The sequence below is a fragment of the Orycteropus afer genome, unplaced genomic scaffold, assembly GCF_000298275.1.
Source record: "Orycteropus afer afer isolate SDZICR_OR568_19922 unplaced genomic scaffold, OryAfe1.0 scaffold00080, whole genome shotgun sequence".
Lineage (NCBI taxonomy): Eukaryota > Metazoa > Chordata > Mammalia > Tubulidentata > Orycteropodidae > Orycteropus > Orycteropus afer.
Genome location: NW_006921667.1, coordinates 7,500,823 through 7,507,235, shown reverse-complemented (window position 1 = coordinate 7,507,235; position 6,413 = coordinate 7,500,823). Strand labels below are relative to the sequence as shown.

Here is a 6,413-nt window from a genome sequence, read left to right as displayed (position 1 = left end):
ATGTTTCAATATAAAGAAAACCAAAATCCTCACAACTGGACCAATAAGCAGCATCACAATAAATGGAGAGAAGATTGAGGTTGTCAAAGAATTCACATTACTTGGTTCTACAATCGATGCCAATGGAAGCAGCAGTCAGGACATTAGACGACGTGTAACACTGGGAAGGTCAACTGCGAAGGAACTGTTTCAAGTGCTGAGGAGCAAGGATGTGTCCTTGAGGACTAAATGTGCCTGACACAAGCCATGATATTTCCAATCACCTCATATGCATGTGAGAGCTGGACAATGAATAAGGGAGGCCGAAAAAGAGTTGATGCTTTTAAGTTGTGGTGCTGGTGAAGAATGCTGAAAGTACCGTGGACTGCTAAAAGAACTAACAGATCTGTCCTGGAGGAAGTGCACCTGAAATGGTCCTTGGAGGCGAGAATGGCCAGACTTTTGTTCACTTACTTTGATCATGTTGTCAGAAGGGACCATTCCCTGAAGAAGGATGTTTTGCTTGGTAAGTTGGAGCGTCATTGAAGGAGGGGAAGGCCTTCAATGAGATGGATTGACACAGTGGCTGCGACGATGGCTCAAGTATAGCAGGGATCATGGAGCTGGCGTGGAATCGGCCAGTGTTTTGTTCTGCTGTGTGTGGGGTCGCTATGAGTTGGAAATGACTCGACGGCACCTAACAACAACACCACAACACCATAGTATTCCTGGCTGTGGTCCAGGCCCTCAACGCCTTTCCTATTGCTGAAGGTGGGTAGAGATCAGAGAGTGCATCAGACAGGTAGAATGGGCCAAACTATGGGTCTCTGAGGCCAGACCATCCCCCTCCTGAGGGCATTTGCCAGCGAGAGCTTCCTGGGCCTCTTTGCCTTGATCTTTCTTGGAGGGAGGGGACAGGTAGGATGTGAGGAGGAAAAAGCCATTAATGTCACTTGTGACCATCTAAACTCTCCAGCCTCTTCTTTCCTCTCATCCCAGTCAGCAAACAGCCACCCAGGAGGCTGATGGCAGGAAGGAGACCCCTTGCACCCCATGCCAAGCCTGACCAGATACTCTCTGCATCTCTGGTAATGTGCACAGGAAAACTAAGGGTCAGCAGGAATAAATGGCCATACGTCCCAGGCCATACTGCTCATAAGCAATGGGCTGGGGTTTGAGCCCATCTCCTGGCTTCAGAGGCTATGCCCTCTATGGGAGCCTGGGCTGGGGCTGCTAACCAAGAATGTGGGAGATTTTGGTCAGTAGCCTGTGGGAACAAAGAGCTTTTCTATTCTTTCTCCCTCTGTATCTTATCTTCCCTCCCACACACTCCACTCCCATAGGCAGAGTGTGATTGTGGGAACAGTGATTCCATGGAGGCCAGCACCGGGAGAGGTCACTGTAGCCTGCTGTGACCTAGGGTGGCTTTATGGGCTGGGTATTTGGATTATGGTTGAGGAGTCACTCCTAGGCTCTGTTCCTAGTGGTTTTGTACAGGTGGGCTTTGTTTTATTTACAACTAGAAGTCTGTGTGTAAATCTATAAATAAACACTTTCAATGCAGTAGGAGAGCCCACAGATTTAAGCCATGCTGGCAAGGATGTGTATGGGGAGCTGTGACCTTCTGGTGAAGTGTCTCTGCCATTGGGGTCACCTCAAGGGGTGGGGACCTGCAGGCACAGGATCTCCCTTGTGGAAGGTCTGGGAAGACAAAGGAGCCAGGTGCCAGAACTAGTATGGGGGTACTGGTCATGGGGAGCAAGGCAAGAATCAGGCTTCAGGAGAGGACAGCTTTGGGCCAGCTTCTTAGCTGTTCTTCAAAGGCTGCCCCTCTTTGTTCTCACCAGACAGGACCAGCCCAGTGTTTCAGGTCTGGCCATCTTTGTAAACAGGAGTTTCAAGACCCTGGCTTTTGGGTTTTGTTGGTATTCAATGTTGAGATTTTTATTATAAACCACAAAGTTAGTCCTAGATGAAGGGAAATAAATACCTATGACATGTCTATCTCCAATTGTTATTCAAAATTTTTAATGGTCTTTATTTTTTAGAGGTATAGAAAAATTGTGCACAAAGTATAGGGAGTTCCTGTATACTCTCTCTCCCAGCTCTAAAGTTTCCCCTATTTTTAATATCTTTCATTAGGGTGGTACATTTGCTACAGCTGATGAACTGATGCATTATTCTCTGAAACCCATCCTTTATATTAGAGTTCACTCTTTGTACAGTCCTGTGGGTTTTAACAAACTCATAATGTCATGTGTCCACCGTTACAGTATCACATAGTCCCCCTGGTAATCACCGAGTTGTCACTTTCAATGTCTCTATAGTTTTGCCTTTATCTAAAAGTCATAGAGTTGGATTCCTAGTGTGTAGATTTTGGACTGCAGTTTTTCTCTTAGCACTATACTTTTAAGATTCCTCCATGAGACCCTGGTTTTGAAACTTGAGGGATAGAGGGATACAGGAAAAGGAGCCAAATATATTCCAGTTGACCAGTCCAAGACCTCTCAATTCATCTTCCTTTTGTGTGCAGCCCTTTCAGTATAGCATGTGTCAGGGAGCACAGTCCCCCCTGTGTGGACCCTAGGCTGAGAGGGTTTGTGGGGTGCTTCCTCCCCTGACTTACAAGGGCTAATGGTGGCTCATGAAGAGAGTGTCTTCAAGGGTTTGGGGAATGTGGGCCTTGTGCCATGCTTTTGTCTCTACCTCACCCTCAACCAAAGGGAGTGAGATTCAGACACAGACAGCAGCATCATGAATCACAGCAATTTAGAGTAAAACTGATCCTAGATGAGCCCTGTTCCTATTCCTGGAGGCAGATTGGCTCTTCCAACCAGTGGAGGGAACATTTATCTAAGAATCCACTGTGGGGACATGATGCATCAGACATACCCTGGATGGATATGCACCCTGTGGCTCCCAGGGGTGGCAGGTCCAGGGAGGGACAGGCAACCAGGGCAAACCTTGCTGGTTCTGCAGTGAGCCAGGAAGGCCGACTTTGTGCCATATCCCCTACACCTCAACCCCTGTGACTCACTGGAGCCAGGCTGGGAGAAGTTGCTTTTAAAAAAGTTCTTGAGAGAGAGTGCCCAGGTGGCAGAATCCTTCTGACATGGATAAACTACGATGTGGTTTGTTCTGTTTTTTGCCTGTCTTCTAGTGATTTCTCACCAGGTGGTGACATGTGTCCCCAGGGCTTCTTTGCCCCAGGAGGAAAGGTTTGGGAGTTGGCTGCATGTGTTTTGGGTCCAGAGGTGCTGGTTCTCCTCTGGTAGCCCAAGGATGGGCCGAGGAGACCTTGAACATGGCTTAAGTGTGTGGGATGGAGCCAATGCTAGAGGCTAGGAATCTAGGAATCTAGGACCTTGGTCTGTTGCTCTGCTTTTCCCCATGGCTCCTGAGAGGGCCCACCCCAAGCCAGGTAGGCTGTCATAATGCATTAGAGGACTGTGGGCTGTCCTGGTGCAACAATTTTGCTGGCCTCTTGGGTAGAGTGTGGTTAGACAGGTGCAGGCTGTGGTAGGACTGGGTGGGCAGCAGACTCTTTTGGACTGGACTTGGAGCTGGAGGTTCTAGGGGTATTGATGGCAATATCTGTGTATTATCCTAACCAGAGCCAGACACCTGGCCCCACCACTTACTCTTGTGTCCTTGACAAAGTGACTTGCCCCTCTGTAAAGTAATGGCATTCTTAGGGCTCTTATTTTACAAAAGTCTATGAAGGCACTGAGCCAGCACCTGGCAAAGGGTTACGTAAGCATTAGTTAGCTGCCACTATGATTCTTGTGGCTGTTATCCCATGAGAGCTTGCATTTTACAGATGAGGAAATCATGTCCTATAGAAGCTATGGCCACATGACAAGACCATGACAAGTGTAGAACTCTTAATACTGATATTACAGCAACAGCCTCCGCCTGTTACTGAACCAGAGACTGCAGAGCATGAGAGCCCTTTGCTTCTACTCACATAGAGAGGGACCTGATCATTAGAGAGGAGGAGGCTACCCAAATCACAGAACTATTTTTTTTAACTTTGTATTATGCAAAAGTTCCAACATGTATAAATTCAAAATAATATAATGACCCCCCCCTCCACCACCAATGTACTCATTACCAGCTCCACCAGTTAATCACTGTCCCCAAAGGGTTTCCAAGGCTATAAACCTTTATGGAAGCAGACTGTCACAGCCTTTTCCTACAGAGTGGCTGGTCGGTTTGAACCACCAAAATGTTAACCGAAAGGTTGGCAGCTGAAAGCTTTTACCACTGTGCCACCATGGCTCTGTAAGTGAAAGTTACTCACCAGTAGTAATGTTCCCTGGGAGGCCTGTGACTTTTCATTCATTCATTCAAACGTGTTTATTGAACTCCTGCTTCAACTGGATATGGCATTAAACACAATGCTGTGGGGTATTGTTTGAACTATTAAACCATGTTAAACATTTATCAGGTGAGTATATGATAGGAGTCTGGAGATGGATATGGTTCTGATTGTGGCTGGGGTGAGCTTGGGCAATTTGTGGAGGTGGGGAGCTTGAACTGAGCTTGGAGGACAGGTAGGATCAAGACAGGCAGAAGAAGGTGGTCCAGTGATAGGTCAGAGGTCCTTGGGGCAAAGGCACTAAGAAAGAGAGCAGGAGTGCCTGTGCCTGTTTGGGTGGTGAGTGGACACAGTGCCCAACAGAGTTGACAGACATGGCTGGCAGGGGCAGAGGGGCCAGATCAGAGAGTCATACCTTTTGGGGCTCTGGACCCCTTTGAAGAGCTCCTAGACTTAGACTTTCACTTTAGTTCATAGTCCTCAGGTGAGAGGCCCTAGATGAGATTGTGGGGATTGGGGTGGGCATCAGTTCTAGGCTGGGGAGCTTAGCCAGTGGAGTCATAAGAGCAGCAGAGGGGAGAAGCTAGATTCCAGCAGGTGATCCCTGTTGAGCCCTTTTGTAAGCCTGACAAGGGGAGGAAGGGTCAGATTTGAGAGAAGCAGACAGCTCAGTGGGATGACAACTGGCAAACTGGTGCCCAGTGTGAGAGAGGGCCAATCTTTCTCACCCCTGGGAATAGTAGTTCCATAACAAATTTTTTTCATCTGCTTTGCAACTGTCTGTCTAGCCAGCAGCCCAGCCAAGACTTCTTTATTCCTGTACACTCCCACCCATTTTTCCATACCAGAATAAAAACAGACACCACTCCCTCTATCTGTGAATGCCTGCCTTGCTCCAAACATTCTGTACTTACAAGTTCATTTGCATTATCTCATTTAATCCTCACAGCAACTCGGGTATGGTTATAATAGCTCTATTTTACAGATGGGGAAACTGAGGTGGAGAAAGGAGGAATAACTTCCCAAAGTTACACCCCTAGTAAGTAGAGGAGCCAGTGTTTGAGCCCAGAACTCATGCCCTAATTGTTGTACTGTCTTGACTTTTAAACCATAGTAGTTGCTCAGCAGTTAAACATTTAATGACTGAAGGAGCCTCTGTCTCACTTCAAATAAGATATTTAAAAATCTACCTTCCCTGTGGGATCACTGTGAAAAAAAAGTTTTTTTTTTTTTTTTTAAATTTTAAATCCACCCTCCCTGTAGACACTGACCAAGTGTCTTTGCACACTTCCCTAGGCCTAGTGCACACATGGCAGATAGTGTACTAGGCTTAGACTAGAGGCCATGGGGGAGGAAACTTTGTTGAGCCCACTGGAAGCTTTTGCTCCTGGTTTGTGTGGCCACAGCACTATGGCGAGTCTTCATTTGACTCCAGGACCCACCATCCACACAAGTGAGTAAAACAGACTGGGGATGTGATAGGGAGGCCCAGGGGCTGTGGTGAGGAGCATCAGAGTGCTCAACCTCACCATAGGTTCATTGTCTAGATTTTTCTGGAGAATTGGAGGTCTGAATCTGAATGTGAAAATTCTGAATGATTGATTGTTGCATCAAATATTTTTAAAATCCCGAGGTGAGGCCAGCTAACTAAAATGTATCTTGGATTGCCAGTTACGATCTCTGACTGAGCCGAAAGCTGCAGTATCTAGGGATGCCACAAACAGAGTCCCCAGGCAGTATAAGCTCTGGCTAAAACTGCAGGTGCAAGCCTCCAAGGCCTACCCTGGAGCATAGCCAGAAAGCCTTCACCAGACTTTAATGAGACACAGACCCTGCCCTCAGGAGCCCCAGGCTGGAGGGAAACACTCAGAGAGGGCTAGTGCAGGAATATTTTTACCGCTGCCTTCTCTGATCCTCCCACTCTACTGTGAGGGAGAAAACCAAATCTTATCAGTTGTGGTGGGGTCAATTCCAACTCATGGTGATTCCCTGTATGTCAGAATAGAACTGCCCTCCACAGGGTTTTCTTTTTAAATTTTTATTTACTTTGTTGTTGTCGAGAATACCCACAGTGTCTTAGTTCTCTAGTGCGGCTATAACAGAAATACCACAA

General features: G+C 47.1%; 1 protein-coding gene across 1 annotated transcript in view; it reads left to right on the top strand.

Moving 5' to 3' along the window:
- The window catches only part of PEMT (phosphatidylethanolamine N-methyltransferase), a 229,048-nt gene that overhangs the window by 90,104 nt on the left and 132,531 nt on the right, over nucleotides 1-6,413 (top strand). The gene's annotated exons all lie outside the window — the stretch shown is intronic.